The sequence below is a fragment of the Urocitellus parryii genome, chromosome 2, assembly GCF_045843805.1.
Source record: "Urocitellus parryii isolate mUroPar1 chromosome 2, mUroPar1.hap1, whole genome shotgun sequence".
NCBI lineage: Eukaryota > Metazoa > Chordata > Mammalia > Rodentia > Sciuridae > Urocitellus > Urocitellus parryii.
The window spans coordinates 200,203,766-200,221,108 of NC_135532.1; the positions used below are offsets into that span (position 1 = coordinate 200,203,766).

At 34.6% G+C, this 17,343-nt stretch overlaps 1 protein-coding gene across 5 annotated transcripts in view; it reads right to left on the reverse strand.

Moving 5' to 3' along the window:
• Positions 1 to 17,343, reverse strand: part of Nrip1 (nuclear receptor interacting protein 1) — an 83,902-nt gene that overhangs the window by 32,398 nt on the left and 34,161 nt on the right. For 3 of the 5 annotated variants that reach the window (XM_026411750.2, XM_026411758.2, XM_077795376.1), the window contains one exon: positions 12,571 to 12,688. The exons of 1 other annotated variant lie outside the window; for it this stretch is intronic. The gene's annotated coding sequence lies outside the window, so the exon portion shown is untranslated. Of the gene's footprint in view, positions 1 to 12,570; positions 12,689 to 14,075; positions 14,114 to 17,343 lie in introns of those variants that run through there. One more of the 5 variants, XM_077795378.1, reaches the window with a different exon arrangement.

Consider the following 17,343-nt stretch of genomic DNA (forward strand, 5'->3'; position numbering starts at 1 on the left):
CTCAACAACAATTGTTTTTCCAAAAATGAGAATCATGATTCTTTGAATTAAACATTCACTATTTTTAAAACAAGACATTTGTATCAATTGTAATATTCAATACGGTTCTTATAGACTTATGCTTTCAAGTATGAATATAGGGTTAATAGACTCAGCATGTATTCTTATGACTTCACGTGTAAAAATGTATTATAAAAGCTTCAGTCTACTTCAAGAAAAGCACACTCATTATTACTAATAAAAAAATACACAAAGGTTTCCATGTATCTTGAAGTTTTTACATTAAGTGTAATTTTATGCTATTTAAAATTTTTTTTCAGGTCTTAAAATGATCTTAAAAGCATCTTTAACACTTTATAATTAGGGTAACAATGGTATATTTGATCTAATAAATCTAGAGATTCCTTTCAACTAGATATTTCACTTGGCTTATTTTTCTTCCATTCAAAATATGAAAAGGTATGTCAATCATTAGGTAGGGTGATGAGAAAAGTTAAATATTTTTTTGACATCACACATTATCTCATTTTTGGAAATTAAGACAGGCAAATTAAAAACTATTGAAAAGTACTGATAGTTAAAAGGTTGCAAACTAAGCAATAATTTAAAAACATTCTAACTGAAGAAACTTATTAGGAGGCTTCCTAGACCAACTCTATTTTCATGTAAACAACTGCTTTCCACTGTTAAAATAACACATCTCATTCTGCACTCTTCCTTTTTCTTAAAAAAAAAAAAAAACCCAAAAAATAGAATCGGTTAGAACAATTAAGAAATACTAGGAAATTCAATGAAGTATTGCAATAATGTTTAATCGATACTGATGTATTTGTCCTTGACACACTGACCATGTCATCAGGCTACTGTCATGTGATATCATGTCATTTCTCCACCTGGCTCATGACCTTGTCCTCTAAATGACCTAAAGCTTCCCTCAAGTAGCAGGAGGCCCCTCCCCGCTGTCTCAGCAAGGTCGAATGGGTCAGCGTGTCCTCATCTGTAATCCACCACCATTTGTCAGCAGGGAGGCTGGAGGAGGCAGGCTTGCTACAAGGGGAGAATGCCCAATTAGGCAGCTGTCACACAAAGCATAGGCTGCAAAATTATCCCCTGTCAAAAGAAAGAGCAGCTGCGGGTGCCAATTACAGCAACCTTTCAACCCTTTAGGTACTGGAAACTACACAGAAGTAAATGAAGAACAATTAGTGATAACAAATCGATGAATTAGGACAGTAAATTAGAAATTACTAGCAGGTGAGCTTGGGTCATACATGACATTTAGGGCATACCAGACTCCAGGCAAGGGCAAGATGTACTGAATCACACTAACCATTTTCTTGCATATAGATTTGCCCTTCAACATTTCCTTTCTGCAAATCTGAAAACCTTTAAAATACCTATATCTAAAAGTATATATCTTAATGTATGCATCCTTTTTCTTTCCATGTATCTAAAGAAACTGTTTCTTGACAAGAGGAAAATCCCTCCTAATAAGTCTAGTAAACCATTCTTAGACAATCCATCATGTTATCATCTCAGACTTAAATTTTTAAAATATGGCTCATGAATTTAAAATATCAAATAATCAAACTTAAAATACTACACATCTTTACAAAGTACTTGACCCAATTGTACTTTAATAACATTTTCAGAAAATATCTACTTGGAAAAACAACTAGGTATGAATTCTGAGAAAATTCTTCGGCTAGTATCATAATGTTGAGGTAAAATTTATCTACATGATGTGATTTCTGTGTATAAAGAAATAAGTGCAGTGTGTTTTTACATATAATTTATATAAAGAAAATATGAACCATAAAGTTAGCTCTCAGATTATTCAGCTCCAGTCCTACAGAGGTGATATGCATTATGTCTCAAGCATAGAAAGCCAATTCACTTGGATTGTATCCAAGGGATGTATTTGGCAGTTAGCACTAGCAGGCAACAAGAGGAACAACATGCCCCACAGCACAGTGAGCCCACAAGGCTATCCAGTGTTTATGGACATGTTTCATAATGCCTAAGAAAGTCACACATGTTCAGAAACAACTTTCTTAAAAGTTTATTTTAAATCAAAATGGCTTTTCCCCCCCTTGGAAAAAAGCTTTATCTTCTATACCAATTCTTTGAAAACTCAGAAACCTGAATGATATGTGATGTAATTTCTAATGAAGCTGGGCCAAACAGCTCTACTAGACATCTAAATCACCAACTGGTTAAAGTGAAGAAGAGGAGATAAAGAAGAACTTTACTCATCACCCCCCACACACACACATTATAAATAAATCACAGTTGCCAGGGGGAAAATGTGTCTGTATTTCCTAGTTCCTAAGTCAATTCTAAATTTCCAGGAGATAAATGTTATGGGGAGAAAACTTCTCCATTAAGTTTATCTGAGAATTCGATTTATAAATTATGTTTCACCCTGGTAAAAACTGGGCATTTGTAAAAACTGTCTTAAGCTTTCAATGCCACCCTTTAAAGTCAGACATAAATACATGAAAGAAATGGCAAGCAGACAGGAATGAAGGAGTTAATGCCTTTAGAATTCAGTTTCCATCATACATGGGTGACTATCTCTTTAAATAATTTAAATCCTCTCCATCAACTACAAAGCTGTTTTGAAGCCATTTAGCTTTGTTCTTTACATGTGTTCTAATTAAGAAATGACCTTGTCATCACACACACCAGAAATCCGGGATTATTTCCTACAGCAAAAATGCACAAAGCCCCCAAAAAAAGAAAAAGAGGGAAGGGGAAAAAAAGACTTTTTCCTCAGTTCCTCACTAAGGGAAGTTGTTGGTTGGCTGAACCGCTGAAGCAGTTTCACTGCATAATTTTTTTTGTTGTTGAATGTCACAGGGCGGGTTAGTGTGACCTTGAGCTGCATCAGCAGCACAGCAAGGGTCGAGATGCCTGCAGGCGCCCTTGTACTGGATTTGCAAGACAAAAACCTTCAAACTGGCTGAAGGACATCTTAAATCTCTTCAAAGGTTTTCCGAACTAATCTGGGCTGCTCTTAGCAGGATCTGTGCCAGTGTGAGAAGCAAAATTAAAAACAAGGTCTTTGACAGGATGTTGTCTCCTCTTAACCCTTCCCAAGCAGAACAGAACAAATTACAAGCATTTGGGGGAGATGGTTTACCTAGAAGCATTCTTTCATAACAAATTATGTAAGCAAGCAATCACAAAGGATGAGGCAGCTATTAGTTCTCAAAAGTAAACAACCCTTCCATTATGCTTATTAAAGAATTCAGGTTGAATTTGTTTCTTAACCGTATTTTAGAGTAGTGAATGTGAAACTTAGAGCTCTATTTGTATCTTTTAGATCTGTAGCAAAGTGACAGGTTAAGACTAAGGAAATACTCCTATAAACATTAATTTCTAGAATTCATTTAAAAAATAAGCTTTTAGTTGGTAAAATCATGAATTTCCTACATAATGCATATATTTACTAAAATCACAAGTAAAATTATATCACATAATTACTAAATTTCCTATTCTTGATGAGATGGATATATAAGATTGATAAAGGGAAAAAATGATCATAATATCAAAAATGGACAGAAGCTCCACAGAGTAAAGAACCTCAGTCTTATTATTTAAAAAATCAGAATGAAATTTTCTTATTATGTTTTTATAGTTCCAACCCATGGGCCAAGAGAAAGTATTACTGCCAGAATAAAGTTGTCATGGTTTGAATGTGTTTTCCCAGAATTCACCAGTCAGAAACTTAATCTCAAATTTACATGTTAATGGTATTTGCAGGTGGGGCCTTAGAGAGATAATTTGGATTAGATAAGGTCAGGAGAGTGAGGCCCCCATAATGGCATTAGTTGCTTCCTAAGAAGAAGAGCAACCGGCTAGGCTAGCAAGCTTGTTTTGCCACCTGATTCCCTCTACCATGTTACAATGCTGCAAGAGGCCCTCAGAAGATACTGAATAAATACCAGCACCATGCTTCTACATTTGGGTCTCTAGAATCATGAGTAAATAAACTTCTATTATTTATAAATTACCCAGCACGAGGCATTTTGTTATAATAACAGAAAATAGACTAAGACAAGGGTGTTTGATTCTTCCCTTGCAAGCCCTCAAAAATTAACTTAGTAGCTACAGTTGGGAAGTTTTAAAATAAAACAGTCCTAACTCTCAGAAATAGTCCAGTGAAACAAACAGTTCTAATACTTAATATGCAATATTCTAAAATCAGCGCATCTCCATCTATAATATTAGTTTGCTACCATCAGAGGCAAAGTATATCATGAGTAGTTCTAAAGAGTAGTTAGTGTAAGATATGGAGTTTATTAAGGTTCAGTGGGTTACAAAATATTCCCCTTTAAAAAATAGAACAAATAAAGATTATGTTGAGTTTCAATCACTTTCACACACTTGAATTTATTTGGACATATTCTCCCAAATGGCACAGGAAAAGGGGTAGCATGATAAATACGTAGTGACTACATAATACATGAGCATGCATAGTTCATGTGATCTCTTCTTTAGTCACCAAGTAAAAGGACAAGAAGTATATATTGTGCTAACTGCTATGAATGGAGTATTTAAAAAGTGCTCTAGGAACACAGTAGGCTATAACTAGGTTTTAGTTCATGTATGTATGTTCAGGTGGCAGTGAGTGATGGTTGAAGAGTGAGGGCTGGCCAGGCAGGAGAGAATGGCAGCTACTCTAAGCTATAGAAATGGCACTTACAGGACAGAAAAGAGCTGGAGTGATGAAGGAAGGCTGTCCAATGTGACTGCAGATTAGGCTGGAAATACTACTGGAACCAAGGACTTTGAGTCAGGGCCATGCCAAGGAGCTGATCTTTATCTGGTGGGCATTGAACGACTTATAAGTAATGATATGATTAAATGCATATTAAAAATAAAAACAGAAGCTGTGGGGTTGTTGATGGCTTAGAGAGGAGACGAAATTGTGAACCAGTTAATGCAGAGAAGAAATCACATTTGAAATAAGGCAAGGGAAGGAAAGTTGAAGAAAAAGCTCTGAAACAAAGAAGGCTTGTTTGAATACTTATGAAGCAATTTGTTGGTGCTATTAAATGAGGTGTTATTTAACAAGGAAAGATGAAAATTATTAAAACAATTACCTCAAGTCTATATGTGTAAAACATGGTTAAAATAATTTAATACAAAATTTTAAGAAAAATAATATTACTGTAGACGTATGTAACAGAGACAGAGTCATGTCCCATTTAAAATCTGAATTCTGTACATCCTAAGTATCAATATTCATTAAGTGAGAGTTTTCTTAATATGACAGCAATATTTACCTTTTCAGAATAGTATGAGGGCTATTTCCTTGGGCTATAACAGCAAGATGCCTGGCTTATGTTATAATATAGTCACTAGAGACAAGAGTTTTATCCAATGCTAATGAGAAAAAAATTAATTCAGCAAACATTTACTGAGCGCCTACTATGTTTAGGACACAGAATTAAATTATAAAAACTCCCAACATTCTGTGAGCACCAGGCTGCTAGATTATCACTTATAATGATACTAAGTCCTGAAATTCCAGCTCACACCATGACATCATCATATGATAAAAAGACAACGAATAAAAAGAGCTGTTAGTAAATCAAGTCTGACTAGCAGCCATCTTGGTTTTCCCATCCCGCTGACAGGTACACAATGCATTCCCAGAACTCTCAGGGAAGACCCAGTACCCATGTAATTTGAAGAGTCGTTAAATACCCTAGAGACTGACTGTCCTGCTAGGACCTCACAAAGAATTTAACAGAGTATCAGCCAAGGTAAAAGGGTAGAGAGTGACAAAGAACTGGAGTCACTAGGGCCAAGTAAATATCTGCCAGAGAGCAGACTGTACTCTCAGAAAAGGAGTGCCAGCATTGGGGATCAGGTTGAGGCAAGTGGAGGGGAAGGTCACACAAAGGAGAGAAGAAAAGACTTGAAGGCAGACTTGAAGGGAAGCCTGTCATGTCCCCAAAAGAAAATATCAACTTCATTATGTAAAATCATTACAAAAATAACCAAAGCTCCAAAACCTCTGGAGTAAGGAGTCTCATCACAAAAGAAGGATTTAGAGCTCCTAAGTCATAAAAAGGGCTAGCACTTGAAAGCTAGGGTTACTGACAGAGCATAACTAGGAATGACCTTAAGAGTATCCACAAATAAAATGACTTTTCCTTGAGTAAGCAAAACCAACACTAGTAATAAGTTCCAGTACATTCTATGTATAGACATTAATAGAAAAGTGGGTAATAAGATAAGGCTTGAAGATGTTAAAAAATATTACTAATCTACATACATAAAAGCTAGATTATTGAAATAAAAATATAGGAGATTCTGCTGACAATTAGAAAAAATGAATTCCTATAAAACAGCAAATCTCAAAGTAAGGTCCTGGGACCCCAAAAGATTCCCACAATTCATTCAGGAGGCATAGGAGGTCAACAATAGAATATTAGAATACTAAAATGTTATCTGCTCTTTTGGTATCTTTCTCTCATGAGGGTACAGTGCAGTCATTCGGAGGTTATAAATGTGTCACTGCTTTGATGGCTAATGAAATGCATCCTTGTGCATTCTTGAATTTTTAAAAGTTTTTTATCAGTTTAAATTTCTAAAACAATGTCAGGTAATGATTCTCATAAACAGAAACGCTCTTGGATCCTCCATGATTTAAGAATAAAACCCTGAGCTATATCCCCAGACCTTTTTAAAATTTTTGCTAATTTGCTAAAGCTGGCATAGAACTTGGCAATCCTCCTGCTTCAGCCTCTGGGTTGCTGGAATCACATTGCTCTGTCACTTCACTGGGCTATATTACCTTCTATATTAAAGTTGGAACAAGAAAGTAAACATAACTACAGTTTAAGAATTGCTCTTGGTCTATTTAATAATCAAGAAGTATAATTTTGTTTGTCTTTAAACAATCGTCAATTTCATGAATTTCTACTATAACTATGCAAGATAATAAATGCTCTTAATACAGAAAAGTCCCCTGGATCCAGCTGAGGAAAGAATTTTTTTTTTTTTTTTTGGTAATGGGGATTGAACCTGGGGGCTCTTTACCATCAAGGTTACCTCCCCACTCTCTGACATAATCTTGCTCAATTGTTGAGGGTCTTGGAGTTCCCTAATTTGCTGAGGCTGGCCGCAAACTTGCAATCCTCCTGCCTCAGCCTTCTGAGCGACTGCTATTAAAGGCATGTGCCACCATGCCTAACTAACCTTTCAAAAAGATTAGGTGGGTAAGGACGACTTGAAATAGCTTTCATTTTTGCACAGTAACTATTCTGAATTTACCATACAAGAAATAACAAATCTACGAATTTGTTAAAAGAAGCAGCTACAAGGATAAGTGATAAACTAGCGTTTATTGGGTTTAATAGTATTGTCAGGAAAAAATACAATCAACAACATAGTGAGATACTTCTTAAGCCAAGACATGAACAAAATGAAGAAAGCAAATGAAGCACAAATTTTTTAGGAAAAACATCAGGAGACAAGGCAGAAAACTGTTTTTAACGTATATACTGTGCAGAGGTGGCATGTGAATTGACTGGAGGAACAATCAAGGTTTCACCAATTGAAAAAGAAGCTTTAGCATTCATTGGGGAATAATAAGAGGAGCATCACTCTAAAAAGGAAGCATGGCAGCATAGTGAGCTATTGAAACTTTTTATAATCTCACAGGACTAAAATTTTCAGTAATTAGAAACTTTTATGGAATGTGACAAAGTAATTTGATGTCTGTTGAGTTTAATGAACAATTTGGACTTACATTCTATGTCTTTTGCTTAATTCCCAATCTGTCACAGATAGAGGCTTTTAAAAAGTACAGTAAAAGTATACTTTTTTAAAGTTACTAAAAATAATGAGTTACTAAAATAATGAAATGAAATAAGAACATGCAAACAAAAATTGGGCCTTCCTTTCAGATATTTTGAGATGCACTAACTTAGTCCGCAATACAGCAGGGAGGGTGCAGAGTGGGGTGGCAACAACAGGATATTTCAAGTTAGAAGTTTCAAGGTAGAAGTTTGCCCTGGTGTAACTATGAACAGTCCTATACATAAATGCAAAAACGGACTTCAATGGGGGTTAAAAATTATCAATGTTTTTATCTCTAATCCAGAAAGGGAAGATTCTAGTTACCTAAATAACATGCATAATAAGCTCTTCCATTAGAATCACACCAATTTCAGATGTGCAAACCACAGACCACATGGATGAAGGGCAAATGTACAGAGAGGAGAATATCAGGTTTACCACTGTTAATTTAAGTGAAAGACCAGGATCTATATAAGAAGTGAAAGTGAATAGTCAGTTTGATCAGCAAATTTTTAATTATTTAAATTATTGAATTTGAAACCATTCATGAAAGAGAAAAAAACATGAGTTGATAATGAAGGTATAGTAAGGATTTTCTACCCAAAATAGTAGATTAATTTAAATATTAGGTAAAAGACTTAAGGAGAGTCCATTCTTTAAAGATACCAAATTGTGAAGAAATGCCAATCAGGTTAATGCTTCCCATTGCAACAGTAGGTTAGGATTGACTTAAGGAAGGCCTGTTGTCTATGTGCATTTTGCTATTGGAAGCATTACATCATTTTTGATTAGAGAAGTTACTCAAATAAATTGGACTTTTAGGAAGATCTGGTGGCTGTGAAAGATGTGGACAAGGACATCAGTTAAGAGGAAATCACAAGGCTGTGAAATAAGACAGCTGGCTGTGAGAAAGGGAATTAGGAGGGGATGGAAGCAATGTTGGAAATTGACAACACTTGGTTTCAGCCAAGCATCCAGATTTTCTTACCAAGGTTGTCTACGAAGCCAGGGAAACACCAATGAGACAGCCAACTTGGTTTATGGCAATTAATTCCAACTGAGGTGACTTAATAAGATTAAGGATTGATCTTGGTTTCTCTAGTACCATGGTCCCCCTGAAAACCTGAGTTAGAAGTTTAAACACTTACTAAAAAGTGCTATTTCTTAAACAAATAATTTTACACAGTCCAATTATCAGTGGTTTTCTTTCCACACTTTTATTCCCCTTGCTAGTACGGTATAGTAAGATATTTTGAGAGAAAGACACACACATTCACGTAACTTTTGATAGAGTATATTGTTATAACCAGTCAATTTTACTCTTGTTATTGTTAACCTCTTACTGTGACTAATTTATCATAGGTACACAGGTATAGGAAACATAACTATAGGTATAGAATGCTGTACTTTCTGTGGCTGTAGACAACCAGTGGGGGCTTGGACTGTATCCCATGTTCTTTGAGAAATATTTTCTAAAGTGTGGGGAAAGCATTTCCATGAGTTCATTTACTTGACTTTACCAATGTGGCAACACAACTGTTAAAGCCAGTTGAGTCACTGGTTATTTTTTATCTTTATATAGACAGATAACTCTATGTGGAACATAAGTTTCAACACTCAAGATATTTGTTAAAACAGTTATCAACAGGCTGGGCACAGGGGCGCACTCCTGTAATCCCAGCAGCTTGGGAGGCTGTAGCAGGAGGATCAAAGCCAGCCTCAGCAACAGTGAGGCATTAAGCCACTCAGTAAGACTCTGTCTCTAAATAAAATACAAAATAGGGCTGGGGATGTGGCTCAATGGTTGAGTGCCCCTGAGTTCAATCCCTGGTACCCACCTCCCGCCCAACACCAAAAAAAAAAAGTTATCAACAATACAAACAAGCCATGTGTGGTGGTGCATGTCTGTAATCAGGGTCACAAATTTAAGGCCAGCCTCAGGAACTTAGCCAGGCCCTAAGCAACTTAGTCAGACCCTGTCTTAAAATATAAAACACAAAAGGGTTGGGGGATGTAGCTCAGTGGTAGAATGCCCCTGGGTTAAATCTCCATTACCGCCTCCCCCGCAAAAGGAATTCTTCCCAGTGAAAACTTATGGCACATAACCATAAAAACTCCTTTCAGTGGGAAAAAATCAGTATATTCAAGAGTTTAAGCTAAACCGATTCATGGTCAATTATCTAATTCTACCCAACATATTCACTTCTTTTTTTGTCATCAATTTTTGTCAACATTGGCTAATAAATATTATACACTGAAACAAAGAGAGCACCACAAAATATGAAAATAAAATAAAGGGTAGAATTATTTTGTTAGTTACTAGACAGGTAATTATTTCTTTCAAGGGGAGCTAACAAGGAGCAAGGAAAATCTGGCTGCCTATGATACTCAAAAGCTATGTAAACACTTCATGTTTTATATGGCTTGTAATATTCATTAACCAAATTCTTTTCTTTTCTCCCCCCAAACCTCCCCTATGTTCTCTCACTCAAAAGGAAATTACTGTTCTTAAAAATGAGTGTTTTTAGAGTGTAACAATACAATAAACTATAGAAAAACTCATAAAACACATTAGTTCAAAGTCTTCAATTTGTCATAACCAGTCTACCAGATCCTACTTTTAGGGACATGGTTCACTGAATATTAAAAAACCTACTGAAAAGACATATTTGCCCCAACATCTTCCATGCTTATTTGAACATGGGCTCCTCATTCAAAATGAGGAACCATTTAACAAAATTCGTTTTACAAAAAATACACTTGACATACTCATAGCTTTTAAAATCTTGAAAAATTTTGAATATACATAAAGCATATAGAAAAATCAATTCATTTTTATGTCTTAAACAATCCTTTTTATCTAGAAGAAATATCTAAATTTGATTATTTTATAAGAGCAACTCATTGGCTATATATCTTTCCTGGATGACTATCTATGATTTATTTATCCAACTATCACTAAGTGATTGTTAGTTACCATTCTGGTTATTTGGTAAAACAAAGAAAATTACAAATTAAGAACAAACTAATTATATCGACTCATGGGAATGCATGTTGTTATAATGTTCACTTTAACAAAATTTAAAGTTGAGAAAGGAGATTAATATTAACTGTTTCATCAAATATATAAAGCAGGGGCTGGGGTTGTAACTCAGCGGTAGAACACTTGCCTAGCACGTGTGAGGCGCTGGGTTCAATCCTCAGCACCACATAACAATAAATAAAATAAAGATATTGTGTCCAACTACAACTAAAAAAATTAATATATATATATATATATATATATAAAGCAGATTTCAGACTATCAGCAAGTCATTAATGCATAATTATACTTCAATCAATGAACTTGTAGTATTTACAAATATAAACCTAGTTAATGTAAGTTCCAACTTAGAGGAAAAAATACAGGAAAATGTGAAAAGCAAATACCAACCAAATAATTACTAGTAGATTTAGGCAGTCTTTTTAAAAATAATATTTTAAAAACTTTTCTGGTGAAATTATAAGATGATATAAGCATTAAGGAAAGCAATTAAAATAACTTCATAGGCAGGCATAGTGGTACATACCTATAATCCCAGCAATTTGGGAGGCTGACAGGAGGATAACAAGTTCAAAGCCAGTGTCAGCAACTTATTGAGGCCCTAGGCAATTTAGTGAGACCCCATCTCAAAAAATAAAAAGGACTGGGAATGTAGCTCAGTAGTTAAGCACTCCTGGATTCAATCCTTGGTACCACAAAACAAACAAAACCCACAAATTTATTATTGGGTTTTCTGAATTTAATCAGGATAATTCAGGATAGTAATGAAAAGGGGAGCTTTGTCACTGGACAAGCATATTATGGCTATAGGTGAAGAACAAATTTGGTTCAAAGTTACCATCCCCTTTTTGAAACATCATGGTCAACTAAAACAGTGAATTTTAGGATGCTGTATCTGTTATCTCTCTTCTGATCAAAGTTTTCAGTTAGCTGGTTAAAAGGTAACTCTGCACAAGTAATTATGGGAACATAAACAACCACTATCCCTTTTCCCGACTGACATGAATTGCTTCTGTCCAGGAATAAAAAGCATTAAGGTCCAAGAATGTAAGATCTGACAAATTTATTTAAGTTGTAGCTACACTAGAAAACGGGCGTGTTAATCTGAGTAGAATTAACTACTCACTCATCTCTAGTTCACTGCCCACCTACTTGCGCTAATTCAATTGCTTTATCATTCCCCAGAACTGCCTTGTAAGAGGTAACCACTTTACATAATTCTAAAAGTAATCACACACCTACACGACAATGAATCCACAATAATAAAACAAGTTTCTTTTTTCCTTGAAACAATAATTAACTTTTTATCTGAAACCAGATTTCTATTTCAGGTTTTTATATTGACTATCCATTTTCTGTGGATTTGGTAAAAACAAATTAAGTATCATCAACACAAATACCATTTCTTCCTCCAAGCTCCAAAATCCCTCTCTCCAGTAGTAATTCACTCACTGAATTCTCATGAATATATTTTTATGGCATTTAACCTCCTTTAAACTTGATTACCTTTATTTATTTTCATTTATTCTTTCTTTGTAAGTTCCTTAAAGGTAGGATTTTAACCACATTTCCTGGTGAAGTACTTTACAGAGATAAAGCACATATCTGGTGATTTTAAAGCTAATGTACAACTAAGAAAAAATATGTAAAACATATTAAAGTCGTAATAATATTAAGCCCCATGGACTCTCGAAAAATACTCTCACCGTCTGTCTCCAAGGTTTGAGCCTCTGCTTTCTGAGAAAGGAAATCAAGAAGGCTGTTGAAAAGCACCTCTGATGTCATCTGAAGCCTTCTCAGGTCCTCCTTCAGTCAACTGTGCATCTTAAGGAGAGGGAAAAGATAGTTTGGAAACTATTCTACACCAGATTCAGGAATATCTTTTGTGAAGTTCAGTAAACTCTTCTTGTTCAAGTTCAATGCAGAAGGAGCCATTTGACAGAAAAATATAAATTACTTATGAACATTAGTTCATCAAAGGAGAGCAAAAGATCCTTGCTTTTCAGATAACATGTTTCCTTAATTAATAAATGTTTATAGTTCCTAGGTTCTGCATATTAACCTTTGTTAATTTCAAATTTCTAAGAGTGTTCTGTTAAATCAATTCAATTGTTACATTCAAAAAATCCTTAATCTGTCATAAATATATATATATTTCCAAAAAAAAAAAAGGAAGAAAAAAAAAGACCTATAGTTTCCCTCATATTTTTTCAGTTTCAAAATACCAGCAATGGAACAGGGCATGGTAGTATACAGTTCTAGTTAGTTGGGAGGCTGAAGCTGGAGGATCACATTAAGCCCAAGAATTCCAGACATGCCTGGGAGACACCATGGAACCCAGTGTCAAAAAAAAAAAAAAAAAAAAGGGCTGGGGATGTGGCTCAAGAGGTAGCACGCTCGCCTGGCATGCGTGCGGCCGGGGTTCGATCCTCAGCACCACATACCAACAAAGATGTTGTGTCCGCCAAAAACTAAAAAATAAATATTAAAATTCTCTCTTTCCTCTCTCTCTAAAAAAAAAAAAAATCAAGAGAGAAAAGAGAAAAGTATCAATAACCAACAGTGTACCTTTTCCAACACAAAATCTGGTAAGAAATATTAAATGCCTTATGCCTTATATCTGTACAAAGACATACTCCAATATCTGAAGTAAATCTATTGTATTTTTAATAGCTAAAAATTGGAAATATGTATGCCCACTAATAGGCGAAAGAATTATGGCATATCCATACAATGTAATTTTACTATTCCACAACAATATACTATGCTGTATTAATGATAATAAAAACATGGATGATTCTTAAAGTAATTATCCTTAGTGCAGGAAACCAGACAAGAAGATACATATCCTCTGCAATTCTGTTTGCATAAAATTCTAGAAAATGCAAATTAATCTACTGTGAAAGAAAATAGATCTGTGGTTTTGCCTGAAGAAGAGAGGTACAAAGGGGGGGGGGATCAGAAATATGTGCTGTTTTAAATTGTGGTGTTGGTTTCATGGATGTGCATATATCAAAAATTATCCAGTTTTACACCATAAACATGAGCAGCTTATTGTACGTCAATTACACCTCAATAAAGTAATAAAAACATGGATCAAATGCCTTAAAATGTTTTATGTTCCTTGATATAGCAATAGCAATTCTAAGTCTATTATTTATCCAAATAAAAGAAAACAAGAAGAAAAAGAGCTTACTACAGCATTACACACCTAGGATCCCAGTGATTCAAGAAGCTGAGGAAGGCGGACCACAAGTTTGAGACCAGCCTCAGAAAATCAGTGAGGCCCTAAACAAGTGAGTGAGACCCTGTCTCAAAAACAAACAAACAAAAACAATAATACTGAAAATATGTAGAAATATTTAGCTATAAAGATGTTCATTATGGGGCTGGGTTAGTGCGCTCGCCTGGCATGCACGGAACGCTGGGTTCAATCCTCAGCAACACATAAAAATAAAGATGTTGTGTCCACCGAAAACTGAAAAATAAATATTAAAAAATTCTCTCTCTCTTCGCTCTCTCTCTCTTTAAAAAAAAAAAAGGATGTTCATTATGTACAACATTTCTAATCGAAAAAAAAATCAGAAATACCATTAAATATCAAAGTAAAAACAATTAAACTAATAAGTAAGTAAATCATGGAATATTATTACATCATGGGATACTATGTAGTCATTAAAATATAGAAGAATATTAAGTTAGGTTAAATGATATACATAAAGTGATTAAAATAGGAAACAATGTATTTTCAGCATTGTTGAAATTGTTTTAAAATTATACAAAATAAATTCAGTGATTATGCATTTAGAAATATTTTCATTCATTTGATTTATAGTTTCTAATTCTTTTGCAATACGCATGTATTGGTTTTCTAACAAAAGAAATTAAAGAATGAGAACAGCAATAATCTAAAAGTGTCTAGTCTTTCGTACAAATTTAAAACAAACACCTCTAAGAGGCAACACACGTGACAGATGTAGTTCTGGGCTACCATGCCATCTCCACCAGTGATCTACTAAATATACAGGAAAACAGAAAAAAATGGGAGGAATCATTAAATAAGCTACATGCTTTTCCATTGCCAAAGAATATTTGTCACTTAGCAAAATGAGCACAGAAGGCATTATCCCATTTGATAGAAGGGAAATAGGCACTAAGCAAGGACCCAAACTAAAGATCCTGGACACAGACTGGACCTTGACTATCAAATTCTGATAGAAATTCTCAGAGGAATAGAAAACAATCACTTTTCTATTTATACCTAGAAGGAAGTGATTCACATATGAACTTAAAAATATCCAAGTTTGCAATTATATTAGTACTCCTATTGGAATGTGCCTGGACCTTGGGAATTTCCTTAATCCCCAATCCCCAACCTTGGACGCCAAACCCCAGGCAAGCCCCTTGTCAACATTATCTTCTAAACAACTGAAATTCTAGAATTGCTCTATTTTCACTGACATTTCCTCCCTTATTGAAAAATATTATCATCATCATCATCATCATCATCATCATCTTGGGGCAGTACTGGGGACTGAACCCAGGGATTTTAACCCTGAGCTATATCCCCAGACCTTTTTAAAATTTTTTGCTAATTTGCTGAAGCTGGCATAGAACTTGGCAATCCTCCTGCTTCAGCCTCTGGGTTGCTGGAATCACATTCCTCTGTCAGTTCACTGGGCTATATTACCTTCTATATGAAAGTTGGAACAAGAAAGTAAACATGACTACATTTAAGAATGTTGCAAACAGTAACCTCTTGTAGGATTTAACTTAATGAGACTTCACTACCTTTCAGCTAGGTCATTTTTGGTATAGGTATAGAAAAAACCCAGTCAGTAAACAGGCACATTCAATGAAGAATGCTGCCAACATCTTCAGAGGAACATTATTATTAAAGAGCTGGTCAGTGCCTGCAGATAATGCCCTGAAGCCTAAGAAACCTTTACAATTGCTACTCTTAAACACTCCCAGGACCAAGAACTACTAAATTTATCTAATGATAGCTACCGGCTTCTGAGCAGTTACTATGTGCCAAACATAATACTAATAAGCCTTTTATGAGGGAACTATTATTATCCCATTTTATAGATGAGGAAATTGAGTTTAAGCTACTCCAAATCACAAAGCTAGTAAGAGGCTGAAGTAGAATTCAAATCCTGGTAATATTTTACTTGGCAAGAAAAAACAAAAGCAGCAGGCTCAGCAGTTATTTGAAAGACAAATAACCGACTTTCTCTAGTGCTATGCATATACAATGGTCTCAATTTACATGGTACATTAAAAAAAAAAAAAAACACTAGATACCAGTATTTGATGAAGCTCATTAGTCTACATTTTCCATCTAAGGAGTTAAAAATATTCTAAAAATATTCACAATTTGTGCCTGTTATTCTGTCACTTTCTAGAATTGTTGGATTTAATGGTTTGTCTTTATTAAAGCATTCTTATACCCCCTCCCCTTTAAGCTCAATGTATGACCTCATGAAGATATAAATTCTACAAATATTTAAGTAATAAAAGTTAACATAAGTTAATATAGAATAAACTACTCTCACAGATAACTTCAATGTTTCTTAAATTAATAAATGGGTAAGTTTAATCTCTCATACAAGTCAATGAAACTGAATGTGTTAGATGTGTTTTGAATCATGACAATAGAAACCCTGTCTATGAAATGAAAATGTATCATAGAAATGATATGGCAAAACAATCAGAATATGATGTTGAAAAATCAAGATACTATTCACTTTTGTTTACTGTTAAACAAATTAGAAGCTTAGGCACTATGTGCTGGAATTACAATCAGTGTACATCCATGAGAAACAGGCAAAAACAAGGAGACAGAAAATTAAGAAAATAATAGAGGCATTTAAACAAGACACAGAAAGGAAGCTAACTTACATAAAAAGATACGGGAATGCTTCTCCAAAAAGTAACATTTAAGATATCTCAATATCTGAAACCCTAACCATAAAAACAAAATAAATTCAGTGAAGAAAACTTCCAATAGAAGGATTAGCATGTGCAAAAGACATGGGGGATGGTACTTGCCTGTTCTAAGAACTGAAAGATGACTCAGTGGGTAGCAATGAGCAAGGAAGAAAATGGTAAGAAATGAGATTAGAGTAAACATAAAATGTGAACTCAAATCCATTTTATGTTACATGTATGTTACTGAACACTCATGTATACACACAGTACTAAAAAGAAAAAAAACATAATATAAAAATTGATTAATTCTAGATGAATAGTTTTGTTTTTGTTCCTTAGTATTTCCCACACACCCCAAAACTCAGTTGTACAAATATTACAGTGAAGAAAAAAACAGGATTAGAACTTCTAGTCCAGTACTGAATCAAAGTGGTCTAAGTATATTGCATCGTACCCAAATTTTAGGGAGAAATATTCAGTCTTTTACTTATAATTATGGTAGTAGCTGTAGTTTTTCATTCCCATCTACACCTAGTTTTGGAATT